Genomic DNA, 14,208 nt, shown 5'->3' with positions numbered 1-14,208 from the left:
GTATGTGACAAGTCCTGGGACACGTGTTTGGTAGTTTCAGAACGTATTTCACCGCTTTAAACTGCTTGCATAACAGCAGGAAATAAAATCCAGCTCTGAGGTTTAAAGTGTTTACTCTGTGAAAATCCTCTGAGTTCAATCTTCTTCAGATATTTATGATCCAGTGCAAATTAAACCTTAGCAGAAGGTTTATGAAGCATGAACATATACATAAGCAAGTGCACACACTTGGATATGCACATCTGCACATTCTGCATTGAAGTTGTACTTTCCTACTTGGAAAAAAAATAATTGGCTCAGAATTACACAACTGCATTTAGTTACTTGAAGTAATTAGGGCAGTGTATGTGGCTTAAGGAGGAGTCATGAGGGTGACTTTTTATATGAAATAATAACTTCTCCTAAACTCCTAACTCATTAAAATATGAAGTATATAAACTGGCTCCCTTGTTTCAGTGGTCTCCTGGGATCACAGACTGAAGAGCCTTGTTGAGTTGGCGCTGCAGCTTCTCTACACTATGATAATGGTTCAAAAAGGAATTTTCAAATAGTATTTTGAGTCTATCAACATACTAGCTACTCTGGAAATCATATTCAGCTGCCTGCATAGGATGGGATATGAAAGGGTTAATAACATATAGTTCTATTTTCAGTAGTGTTTGTGTATTTTTTACATATAGAGAAAATAGTTTAATCCTTTGTGGTAGTCCTCCTTTCGGAAGTGCATAGGTCTATCATTATGTATGTTCTACTTCTGCCTTCTCTCCTTTTCCAGTTCGGGGGGTGTGTGTGTGGTGTTAATTCACATAACATGTGGGGAAAGAATCACCGTTTCAAAAGGTTTTCTTCTACCAGTTTTCGTTAGCAGTATTCAGGCTTTTTTGTGGCATACTGTGTAAAAGATGCTGTGTGTACAGTACATGGAGCAGTAGCAGAAGATAAACTGGTCTGGAAAAAAAGCAGACTTGAGAGACCTAGAAATACTAACACCATTTTGAGCTAAATTGCTAACACACACTTTGTAGTAGACAAAAATTTTACTGGGGTAATTTCCTGGCATTCAAACATATGTATGAGAACACCTGCTATTATAATTCCAGCTTTATGCTCCAAGTGAATAGAATTCAATAAATGTTACATTTTGTTCTCATTTTCCATATACAGACTTCAATTTCAATTTACATAAACCATACGCTGTGGAGTGTATTTTCTGCTTCCTCTCTTTATTGTTCTGTATATTTTCTTGTACGTGACAACACTTTGAAAAGATTTGCTATCTTTCTGAGGCATACTGAATGAGGAGACTTATTGCCCAGATTTATTCTCCTAGTGTTAATTATCTTACTTTGTAAATAAATCCAGCAAGCCTAAGGCAGAATATTACATTTTATGTGAAAGATAATGATAGTCAAGTGAATTAGCAAACATACAGAGCCTGTTTGTTCCGTGCTTGGTGGTACTTGTACTGCCATGGTATTCTAGATTACCTGTCTTTGGTCAACAAATTGAAATATAATAAAAGGATTTTTTTAGCCCATGTTGTGCTTGTGAATGCCTTGATTTAGCAACGTATGTAGTGCTTGGCCTGTTGGGAGCCTGAAGTTAAAGAATATCTTGATTTACAGTACAGATGGATAAAATGATTTGAAAGTTAGTACTACTGCATTTTCTTGTTTTCCTGCTACTTCTGATTGTTTGTGAACTGTACTTTCCTATTGTTTCTACTAATCCTTGGTACTGCAAGTATTATTAACAGGTTTAATAACAACCAAATGAGATATGAGTTTTATTTTGAATTTTGGTTTCTACATTCACATAATAATTTTTCAATTGTAACATGGAGTAGTAAAGTACTGCTTTGTTAGCCACAGCTCTGTTAGCTATGTAAAATTGTGATCATATTGTGTTTTAATAGTAGGCATAATTGAATTATTGCTAATCAAAAAAACAAATTAAAAGTTCTTTCACTGAAATATTTAATTTGCAGTGTTAATTTGCAAAAACACAAGGGATTAAGGGGATAGATCCTGTGATGGGTGCTTAATTTGATGCACACAGTGCTCTAATCCTAATGACTTTGAAATGTTGGAAGAAATCAGTTGTGCTCATCTGCCATTGCCTGAGAATCTTGCTTGCATGTAGCAAGTGTTGGAATCACTTGAGAGGACTGATGGAAAATGACAGCATATAATCTCATTTCAGTGAATCTATGTGCTCTCAGCAGGTTATTACTGGGTTTGTCTTGATACCTGTAGATTTTGCACTTCAATTTTTTTGTTTTGTAGACTTTCTAACTGATCTTCTGATATAACTTCTGAGGATGCAGACAGATCTCTGGTTCCTTTCTTGCTGTTGCAGAGTTGCAGAATGGTTCTTGCAGCTGGAGAAAAGCTCTAAATGGGATGGAGACCCATTTGCTCTTGTAGCTGCTATACATGTCACGGAGACGGCCATGATTTCGTTAATGGGGAGGAGAGCTGGGGAGAAAGGAGCAAAAGGCCTTGTGGTCTTCCTCTTTCTCCCGTGCCCTATGGAGCAGATATTCAACCTGTAGCCATGAAAACTTCTTCTGGTTGCACGTTATCCTGCAAACAACTATGAGAAAGAGATTTGCTTATAAAATCTGCCAGTGTTACCTATTTTATTTCTTGATTCATCCCTCGTTTGTGTTTAGAGTGATCTTCCAAATAGAAAATCAGTAATGAATTGATTTAATGTAGTTGACCAGAAGTGTGCTGATGACAACTATGTATTAAATATACTTTTTTATGATGAAGGTTGAAACCCTTTCCTTTGGCCCCTATGGCAAACTGAAGAAGAGATGGATTTTGTTTGCCCTCTGACCTGTGCATGAGTCAGTAAGGACTGGGCGATGGAGACGCCTTTGTTAGCACTGTTCTTTCTCCAGGCTAAAGTGATTCTGCTTTCCTTATCAGGCAGTAGTATCTGAAGCAAACAAAAAAGGGGTTGTGAGCCAGCAGATACCTTGTATGACATGTATTGGTACAGAAGTTGCCGTGGCCTTTGGGTTACCTTTGCTCATGTAAGGGAAGGAATGGCAGGGAGGAAGGAGGGAGGCCTGCTCCCAACCCCGTGGCAAAATAACTTCTTGTTCTATGGAAAACAGCAAATAAGAAACACATTCTGAGGCAGTGCAGGGTAGCCTTAGCTTCCTGCAGGCACTGACATTGAAATTATGATGGTTTATGCTATCTGGTCAGAGATAAACTTATCTTCTCCAGACATTTCCATAACATTCCCTCAGCCGGAGGAGCTGAGATTCCTGACCCAGCTCTCTTACTTGTCTCCTCTTAAGGTGCAGTGTTTCCCAAGCATTTGGTGAGCTGAAAACACTGGTATCTGCAGCATTCACAGCAGGAAAATGTCAAGGCTTTTTCATGAATCTCTTAAGTTTTTGACATACTAGTAAAGTACAACAAACAAGCATGAACTCCTCTGAATTCTCATGCTGCTTCTAAGACTTCTGTTGCTTTGATTTTTTTTGTGTGCTAGGTTGATATTAATTAACACAAAAATAAGAGATGCTTTTATATTTCTTTTGGAGCTCCTTTTGATGCTAAAGTTGCCCAAGAGTGCATTTGTACTCTCCAGGACTGTAAAATACACGGAGTTCTTCAATTAGCTCAGACTCTCTCCCAATACTGGCTTGCCTGCTCTGTCTTTGTAAATATGCCACTTCTGCTTTTCCTTTTGTCCTTTATCTGAGTGTTTTTTCTCCCTGTCACTTTACAGTAGCAGCTGTAATGTCACTGAGTCACTTCTGTGCCTCCCTGTCCTTTCTGTATCAGTTAAGCCATCTGGGACAGAGAGAGCACTTCGAAGGTCACAGCCCCACCTTTGCTCTGGCTATACATTGAAATAAAAGGTAGAGGCACAAAGGAAATTAGCCGTGATTTTAGTGGGGTGATCTGAACCATGGACCTCAGTTCTAGTTCTGATGCTGGCTGTCCCATTTATAACTCGCAGATGCATTTCCCTGTGAGAGCAGCGCTTTGTGGTTGTTAAAGGAACTGGGATTTCTGTAGAACAAAATTTCCCATGCTGCAATATGGAAAATGTCACCTGACCAGTCTGTGATGCAGGTTGAGCAATGGGTATGAGAGTCATGTGGAAGATGTAATACGGTCAGGGATCCTGAGCAGTAGCAGATAACAGAAGGAGAAAAATCCTGGACTAAACCAAACAACTCTGGTTAGTGTTCTCATTACATTTAATTACCTGTGTTCTTCTTTGGCCACCCCATGGCAGTCCATGCTTTCTGAGAAGTGTGGTGCCCAGGCTGGGTGAAGTACCCTTGCTGAAGCATTAACATCTACAGGTGAAACAAATTTTTGTATGTTACAAGGTGGCAATTTTTTAGGGTCATTGTTTGTTTCTCCGTTTGTTTTTGCAAAGGCATGACACCAACATATATTTGTGACCCTATCTGACTTCCACATCCACCCGTTGTCCACGTTGCATTTGTGCAGCTGATAACTACTTCTTCATTTGTTCCTACTGTATTATCATCTTACTTTAAATCCGTTCCAACCAATTTCTCAAATCCTTTAAACTTCTAATTCTGTCCTCCCATGTGCTTGCAGCCCCTTCCAGATGCTTTCTATACTGTGTATATTATAGAAAATGCATGTTCTCTATTTCACTGTCTCAGTTGAGACCTAAGCAAGAATCACAGAGTATGACCTTCCTGTCTGGCAAGGAACCACTGAGAAGCACTTTATAGTTTTGTATTGTGAAAGAGCATTAAAAAGGCTGTATATTAACTAAAGACAGAGAGCATCTCCTACTTCTGTCTTACAGAAAGGCCTTTTATCCTGTCGTAGGAGGAAGAGTGACATGATCTGTCTCTGATAACTCCACATTATCTTTTCCTTAATACTTTACAGCCTTCTGGGTGCTTGCAAAGAGAGAGCTTGTTTCCTCTCCTGTTGCCACATTTCCTGTGAACTGAAGTTCAGCAAGGCCAGGAAATTCCTAATCAGTTAGCATATTTGTTGCTCCCGGAAAGATAGCAAATTTTCTGCTGAATGGAAGTTCCCAAACACAGCCCACTCTATCTCTTATGTGGAGATAACTATTATCATTATAACAGTTTAGATTTTCACTGCTTTTTACAGAAACCGTGTTTTCCAGCTATACTTTTAATGGAACATTTCTGTCAAGCTTACTTTCAGTAGTCACTGCTGAATACGTTGTCTTTTATTTAGTGAATTACTATGGCAGTGAAAATTGTGGTAGTCTGTTTTCCAAAATAGTGGGAGTCAGAAAGCGAAGTCCTATCCCTGACGCAAAAACATTGATCTGGCTGTAGCTGTTACTATTGGGAGATCTAAATACATCAGCTCAAATTCACTCCAGAGAATTAGAAGCTTTTACATGACAACTCATTTCTCTTTCCACAGAACGTAGAGAGTGCTTGGATAGCAATTTAGGTGCCACAGTTAGAGAAAAGACTCTAGGTGGATGACTTTGGGCAGCAGGGAGACAGTAAATGCACTTTGAAGTCAATGATTTACTGCCTGAAGTGATGCAGTCACTTAACCTCCTGAAAAAAACATGGGGACCTCACTAGAAGTAGAATGGCCTGAGAGGGACTCTTTGTAAAATCAGTTTTGGCCATGACTGTAACTGTCCAAAATACTGAGACTATAAAGACAGGCTGATCAGCCAACTAATTTAGGTCGTGATCCAAATTGCACTAAAATTAATGGATGGACTGTGACCTCATGAGAGCTGGATTGGGCTCTAATAGATTAAAAAATTCACTCAGCACAAGACACTTTAAAATAGTTTTCTTGCTGTTTAAAAGTTATATTTAGATTAAAGGTTTCAAGCCTGCCTCTTAAATTAGTATCTGCCTATGGTGAACTGTGAATGACTGGTCTGGATTGCAGCAGAGCAGGAGCTGGTGAGACCTTTGTCTGTTCTTGTCTTTCCTCAACATTTTCAGTTTAAGATTTATTCCGTATCTTAACCCTATCAAATATAACCTCCTTTGACTTTTGACTTCATGTTTTTTCACATTAATGTCTTGCACAGTTTCAGCTTGCTGGTTTTGGGGGAGAGATGAATCACAGAACCAGGTAGGTTGAACAGGACCTCTGGATGCCTCTATTCCCACCTCCTGCTCAAAGCAGGCCTAGTTAGAGCAGGTGTCTCGGGTATGTTGCTGTTGAGTTTTGAGTATCTCCAAGGATGGTAACTCCATGGCCTTTCTGGGCAGCCTGTCCCATGGTCTGGCCAAAACAGCTCTGCTGAGTAGATGGCTTCTAAAATGGAGCTCTGAAAGTCATTGTCATCATCTCAGTGGATGGACAAATATACTGGGTTTTCTCTGGAAACAAGCAGGCATTCATAATTGTAGACAGGCCTAGAGAGCATATGTGCAATAGATACCACATCCTCATATTTTTTGGTAGCCTCAGTATGAGTTTAACTGTTGTGTACATAATCTGTAGTCTTGTTGGAGTTTTTCAAACAGGGAGAAAACCGTCTCATCTTGAATACTGTATCTCTCACTAAGTTCTTCTGGTTGGATTTCTTTGTTGGCTGCTACAGAACTTGCTGTTTAGGTTTGATCCTTCGGATGGGCAGAGAAGATCTCCAGGGGGCTGTGGTGGACATGGAACTGTCTGAGCTGACTGCTGAGTCCTTTACCTTGACCTGGTTGCAGTGGCACTTTCTCTTGGGGTGATTGACATTGGTTTGGTAGAAAGCCTGTCTGCACGCAGGCAGCGGGGAGAACATTAGCTCTTGTAGCCTTCCAGCAAATGCTTGGGACCAAAGTCTGCCATGGTGCTGGCCTCCATCCCTAATGAGCTGCAAAAATCAGTTTGAGAGGACCAGAAAAGCCCAGAGGAACTGTAAGGCCTAGGCCTACAATTAAAGCTGGCTTTCTTTCCTTCCAAGCCAGGCCAGCAGACTCCAGGGCTTGTCTCTTAGAAGATTTAGCATCCTCATTTCTTGTGGCTGGGCCCTGCTTTGCTTTTGGGACTGCAGGCAGCTGCCTCCTCTCCTCTCTGTTAAGGTCCATCAGTAATGCTGCAGTGAGCTACTTTTTTCCTCTTATAGCCTCCTGGAGATACGTCAATAAACCATGTGCATCATGTTATGGGAAATACTAAATGCAGTATCTTTCTTATAATATTCAATTTTCTTCCCCTCAATAAGCATTATGTTAAGATTAAATATAATATTAGCTGAACAGGTTGCTTATATTACTAGCAGCATGCACTCATAGGGATACTCGCTACACTGCTGGGATTTGAGTTATTTCTTTTTGGGATGATTACACTCACTTCTCACCTTTAAGTACCATTTCTAGTTTCTCAAGCTCTGGAAAAACCTGGCAAAATAATAATTTTGAGACCCGTAAATCAGAAGAAAAAAACTTTAAATGTGTTCAATCTAACATCTCATTATTTTCTTTAATCTCAGGGACTCTCTCAGTATTTTAAAATACTGAAATTTTGCTTTGACTAGCCTTGCTCTGCAGCCTTATACTGTCTAGGGCTGTTGAAAACAACCTCAGTTTGGGCCTCAAAGCTCAAATGTTAATAATACTAATTAACTTCTGGCATGCTAAAATGGCAAGAGTATTAAAATAGTTTTTCATTTTGTATCCCTGTTTTGATTAATTGGATTGTTTCTATGTCATTAGGCTACTTATTTATAGCAAGGATATGAGTACTGCATTATGAGCAGTGGAAGTGATTTCTGGCTGCTTAGCTGGAAGTCCAAATGTTAGTTTTTGTTAGTGTTTAAATTAAATGAAAGCACCATTTTGTTCAATTCTTCAGTATCCAAAATAAATTGATTACATAAGTGCAATTAAGAAAACAGGCTTAATCTCCCCCTTTATTGTGCAAGTTGACAGTGCCAGTATTAGCCTGCAGACTTCATGACTTGCTTATGAATATTGTACATTGTTTTGCAGTCACCTAATAAAACTAAATTTCCTGAGCTGGAGAAAAACAGTACAATTATTTTTAGAGTAACAGCTCAGATATCCATAGCATGGAGATAAGTCATATTTTATCAAAATACATCCTCAGTAGAAAACACTGCAAAACATATCTTAATAGAGATAGTCTTTAATCTGGCTGTTGTCTCTGGATTTTATGTACACGATTGAGTTTATGATTTAACACTGTTTAAGTCAGTGGTTGTGCATGATACAGTCTTTACATTGCAGAGCTCAGCTTTTAATTAAAACAATCCTTTAAGGAGATAAACAGTCTTATCATGAACACACACACGCACACACACAACCCCCTCCCTAAAAAAAAAACCAACAACCAAAACAACAACAACAACAAAAAACCAAACCAAAACAACAAGAAAAAACACCCACACATTAAAACCCAATACTTCCTGATAGGAAAAAAATTAGGAACAACCCTTGCCTCCTAGCAGAGATCTTTGCTTTATTACAGACTCTGCGTGTTCCTCCTGCACCAGAACTCAGTTAATAGACTCCTTTATTTTAATGGCTAGAAAGCCCTCAGTCTTGGAGAACTCCTACCTCCCTTCTTCCGCTGCATTTTTTTAACTCTTTTTCTCTCTTATTCCCCTCCATCTGTAGAATAGCAGTGAAACTTTTTTTGTTGTTGTTTTTTTTTACAATCTTTGGAGTCCAGTTTAAGAAGTTACCCATTTGTTTTGATTTTTACCTTGAAAACTGTGTGCAAAACTTGGGATCACCTAGGGAGTTTGTTCTCTTGGATCATCTTGTCATGGTTTGATAGCTATGGAGTCCTTCTATCCTCTGTGAGTGGAGGCCGCTCCACCTCCAGGGCCTTTGCATGGTCCTGATGTCCGTGGTGTTTATGAAAAATGCTATTTGGTTGCACAGCAGCCTGGGACCAAGCTCAGAACAGAATATCAGTCCCTGGAGTGTCATTTTGGTTTTGCATCTCCTATTTCCACCCAAACAGCCAGGGCAATTGCTGTGCCTTCGACTTTTCCTGTCCCTGGAGGTTCCTGCCCATCCAGGTCCAAGGTATATTTTGGGTCGGGCTTCAAGCTCAGGTGGACTAAAACTGAAGAAATACTCCTGGCGTGATTAGGGACTGAAGGAGGAGAAGTGATCTAATGATTTTGGTTTGTTAGGTAGATGGAAAAATTATTGCATTTTAGAACTACAAAATAGTTTCTAAGTTTGGGTGGGGTTTTTTTTCAGTTACATCTGTTAAGGTTGCCTGCTGGAAATAGATGGAAATGCAGACGCAAATTCTGCATAAATAAACCAAAGTAGACCACAATGCTATCACCAATGGTCCATGCTTTAGTATTAACTGGCAGTTATGTGTTAAGTGTTCAAGTGAGAGAGTGCTCTGCAATGTTAATGTGCTTTGCACTGAAGTAGGTAGTGTGATGGTCCCCAGGGGGACAGTAAATGTTACACTTAACTCATTATATCGCTATAGAGTTAAAATCTGATTAAGATATCTGAAAGAAAACAACACAGAGAACGTATTTACAGGAACACAGATAAAAGTATGTCTAAAAGGGAAATTTAATTGAGTGGGAAACAGACTGGAAGTGCTAGCGAGCTAAGTGCTACTGGTAGTTGTCTCTCAGATTTTCCTCAATAGGGGTTATGGTTTGGTGCCAGAATGCCATAGAAAGATGGCATGCAGAGAAAGGCACAGACATATGAGGTGTGAGCAACAAAATAGTCTTCCTTTGTTGTACCTGTAACAAATAATAAACCCAGAATAGTGCAGGATGATGAAAGGACTAAATGATTGTCCTTAATGAATGCCTGTGTGCAAATTTAAAAATAATTCAGTGGAAACAGAGGAGTCCTGAGGTTTTCTTTGGCTGGTGTTTTGCAGATCAGACTGGCTGATGAGTATAATAGTCTTGCCAGCCTTAATATCTATTAATTCAAATCATGCCAGTCATTAACTGTTCTTTTACCTCTTCTTTTTTTAGAAGAGGTACTCACGTATTTGATCTGTTCTTAATGAGGTGGCTCCATTAGATTTCTTCGTGTAATTGCAATTCGTGCACATCTGCGAGTAGCAATTTTGAGGTTTGCTTCTCATTTTTTCTTGTTTCAGTAAATCAGTCACAGAAGAAAAAGTGGAGACAACTGAGGGGAAGATCTAAGTAGCCTGCCAGGCTGCCTTAAGATCAGACATCTAGCAGACTGGCCCAGAAAGAACAGCACCATCTGGACATGGAAAGAACCCCTAAGATGTTCTCACATCACACAGGGTTATTTACATGGTAAATGTGCATCAGTAAAGCCTGTCAGAAATCTGCAAGCTGGTCCGTGTGCTCTCCAGCAGCTGTGGGTGTTAAAACTCCCCGGACTAGCAGCCTGCAGCTGTCCTTTCATTAGCTCCACGTGAATTTCAGCTCTCACTGAAGTTCAGTTTCTAGATGGTAGGACTACTTGAAGAAAAACAATATCTTTTGATTTATTATTTTTGGTTCCCTGGTATGAATCTGTCCCAAAAGCTTTTCAATGTCAACAGCTGAAACATACTGCTTTATCCAATTTAAAAGAGCACTAGTGTTCAGGGTCTGTTTTTCAGCCATCTACAAAATTAAGCTATTTTAACTAAAGCTGTTCTCAAAGCTTAAAGACTAAGCATTATGTTCATGACCATTATCCAGCCTTAAAACCTCTTGTTCCAGATGAGCCTTTGAGATAGCTTTGTTGCACCGTTTACCTAGCAGAAGTTCAGCTGGCCTGTGGGTTAGCATGGCAAAGGCAGGCAGGTGTCAAGTTCGGCCAGGTCACTCATGAATAAAGTGACAATAACCATCACTTATGGTGAGGGTGCCTGAGACTGGACTTTGGGATGCAACTGGAACAATGCGTCAGCCGGCAGCAAGGATGAGCTGCCTTATCAAGTCCACCAGACTGATGGGTGCTTGCTGCTAATTTTAAATTCTCAATCAGTATTTTTAGCCATTGTACAGGTAGTGGGACTGTTTTTTCAGAAGCTCTCTCTTCAGGTCTGGAGGACACAAGTTGATCTTATCCCTCCGACTTGAGGAAAGAAGATATTACATCCTGCCATGATATTGCATCTGTCTACACCCTCTCACCACCCTTCAACAGCTGTCTAGGCTTTGGAGAAATGTAAGTGATGCCTTCAGTGTTCTGTTAAGCAGAAGCCTTTCCAGGAGCTAATCCAACCCAAATCAAAATGTGATGAAAGTGAAGTGGAAAGGAAAAAGGCTGAAAAGCCAGCCTGTGCTGTAATGACCGAATCACCCCATGAACCTTTCCCTCCTCATTTGGATTCATCATCCTACCTGAGGAAGCTTAAAATCTGACCAACTGCAGATGTTATCAAGTATGACTGTGTATTCTGTATGCAGAGCCCTGTGCTGCCTCCTGACTCTGTTTCATTTTTAGCTTCGGAGTAATGTAGTGCTCTCATGATTTATTACACAAAACATTCTGGCAACAGAAAGGTTCAAGAGTAGGTGGGGCCATTATCGCTGTTATGTAAACCTTTTTGAAATATTAGAGACTTTTTTTTTCAAAATCAGCCTTTTTAATGTGTGCTCCAGGCTTTTCATTTTTTTGTGGATAAAGGAATGGTCTATCTGATAGCCAGCTGACCCTTTCTAAACAGGGTATGACCCAAACACTGAAAATCAACAGCAAAAACTCCCAGTAACCTTAGAGGGACAGGCTTTTTAATCCCTTTGGTGTGACCACAAAAGAATCTTCTCCTTGCTTTCTGGAGGACAGCCTGAATATCTCCCCTCCCATCTGCCAGCATGCCTGCTTTTGTGAGATGGTGCTGGAGGGGAACAGGAACTCCCTCCTGAGTCCCTCCTGGTGCACGGCTCCCCTAGCAGATGCTCTGAAATTACCTGGATCACAGTGTAAGGAAGGAGATGGCAGATGGGAACAGACTCATATCTAGTAGTTTCTTTGCAGGCTCCTGTGGATAAAAGACAGCTCAACATGGGAGCACAGGAAGTACTGGCAGCTGTCAGAAATCTCAAGTTCAAGCACAGAATGATTATTTTTCCAGCAGAGAGGTACCACATGTTGGATGATGTGATGGGGCAATTGATGGTCACGTGAAGAGGGAATGGCCATAGCACTAAGCCACATCTGTGAGTTGTGTAGTGGGACTGAGTAGAAGGAACAGTGTCATCATATCCTCAGCAAGAATATAGGGCTGTGGCCTCTCTCCTGCTCCATGTCCCCTTGTGTTGGGTTTGTCTGCTCAAGGAGTCCATATATCACAGCAGTGACCTGTGGATGCCCTGTGTGGCGGAGGGACGTCTGTGCTCGGTACAACCCAGGCCTGACTGAAAACAGATGTGAGGTGGGAGCCAGCGTGTGCTTTGTACACAGTGTAATGAGGAGCAAACGCTGTGTCCTCAAGATACAGCTAATGCAACCTGCAGCAACAAAACAGTTGCAATTGGTTGTAGTAGGGCTATGCACAGGATGCCTCTTGGATGCAACTAATGCAGAGAGCAGGAATGAACCAGCCATGAATAAAATATCTGGAATATTTTGGAAAAAATAGCATCATAAAAAAGAAAAAAAGGCAAGCTGGTAGTTGCAGTCCTTCAGAGAAGCTTGTTCTGCAGTGCAGAAGCAATAAAGGTTGCTTTACTCTGAATCAAGAAGGGCATTAGTCAAATAATTTGGTTAGTCAAATTATTTATTCATTTGCTCTTATTTATAATAGCCTGAGAATGAGTCTCTCCCTGGGAGAGCTTAGAGCATCTGCAATCTGCAAGCGCCCATGTCTGATGAACTTCAAACTTGATTGTGTGTGACCGTGTAGGGAGGAGGAGCAAAGGGTTTCTCATTGGCCCTAGAAATCTTGCAATGAAAATTCAAACCAGTTTACATTTTTTTATTTTTGTAGGCTCTTAAATGAAGTTTATTAAGAAAAAAATGCATAAATGGGAGAAGAGCAAACTCAGGTCCTCTTTGCGGTTTCCGTTTATTGTGTATTCCTACAGGCTCTCCAGCCTTTTCATTGATATCGAACTATCAAAATTAAACCTGGGAAGACTGCCCGCACATCTTTGCTCTGAAAGAACAGCCTCCAGAAAACCCGTGGGCACCGCATGCCCTCCAGCACCGTCTGTCCATCGTGGACAGCTGGGATGAGTAGGCTGATGGCTGGCAGACCTGCGGGCTGGGCTCGGTGCCGGGCAGGACATGCTACCACAGTGCGAGAAGCTTTGCATTCACGCAAGAGGAGGAGGAGTTTGGTTTTGAGGAAGGCTCTCATGCTATCTTTAGCAGACAGACCACTGCTGGGCTGCACTTCCAGAAACAGAAACAACCCTCTAGTCTGACTTCAGTGTTGTTCACATCCTTGCTGCTCAGCTCGCACTTTTGTTTCTCTCCAGGGAATAACTCCTACGGACCCTACATCGAGGCAGAAACCATCTACCTTTCCAAGGTAACGGTAGCTACTTAACCCTTCTCACCTTGCTGGGAGAACACTGTCCTTCTGGACTGTTTAGGGAACACTTGGCTTCCTGAGAACAACTTGCCTGTATTTAGATATTGCTTTCACCTCCTTTTCTAGCCAGGACTTAGGTGGTCTGCTGTCATTGCGATCTAGGAGTAAAGATGTTCTCCAGATGCACAAACACACAGTTTGCCTGTGTCTTCTGCCCTTTTATAGAGGCCTTTGCTTCCACAACAGCAAGCTGGATTGTGTATGTGCTAAACAAGTAGTAGTCAGCCTGCAGAGGTGACTGTTAATGTGGGGTGGATTGTGTTTGTATCCTGACTGTCAAGAGTTTGGCAGTAATAACTACCAGTGATTAATTAGATTAAATGAGCTGTATGTGGTAATACCAGTATTTATTGGAGTGGTTTTACTTTTGAAGTTCATGCAAGATCAGAAAATAGGTCAATCAGCATTTCTGTAGTCCTTGTTTGCAGCACTTGCTGGTAAACACAGTCATTTGGCTTTGTATACCTCACAATCTTTCTTCAGTCTGGAAAAACAGAGAAAGATTTGCATTTACAATGTTCCAAATACATTCTTCATGTTCTTCACTCATCTCTTGTTTTGCAAGGGCTAGTTTTGAGCATTAATTTCTCAAGTTAGCAGTTGAGTCAGTTTATGAATCTATTATTATGTTTTTGAAAAATTGGCCAGGAGACCAGTTTCACTGGTGCTGGCATGAATGTCCACATACAGAATGCAGTGGTATAAATGAGCA

General features: G+C 40.7%; 1 protein-coding gene across 3 annotated transcripts in view; it reads left to right on the top strand.

Moving 5' to 3' along the window:
• The window catches only part of TMCC3 (transmembrane and coiled-coil domain family 3), a 144,874-nt gene that overhangs the window by 30,147 nt on the left and 100,519 nt on the right, over positions 1 to 14,208 (top strand). Inside the window, exon 1 of one of the 3 annotated variants that reach the window (XM_065042888.1) lies at positions 13,277 to 13,433. The exons of 1 other annotated variant lie outside the window; for it this stretch is intronic. The gene's annotated coding sequence lies outside the window, so the exon portion shown is untranslated. Of the gene's footprint in view, positions 1 to 13,276; positions 13,434 to 14,208 lie in introns of those variants that run through there. One more of the 3 variants, XM_065042854.1, reaches the window with a different exon arrangement.

The sequence above is a fragment of the Columba livia genome, chromosome 1 (genome assembly GCF_036013475.1).
Source record: "Columba livia isolate bColLiv1 breed racing homer chromosome 1, bColLiv1.pat.W.v2, whole genome shotgun sequence".
NCBI classification, from domain to species: Eukaryota; Metazoa; Chordata; class Aves; order Columbiformes; family Columbidae; genus Columba; species Columba livia.
This window is presented reverse-complemented; position numbering and strand designations above follow the sequence as displayed.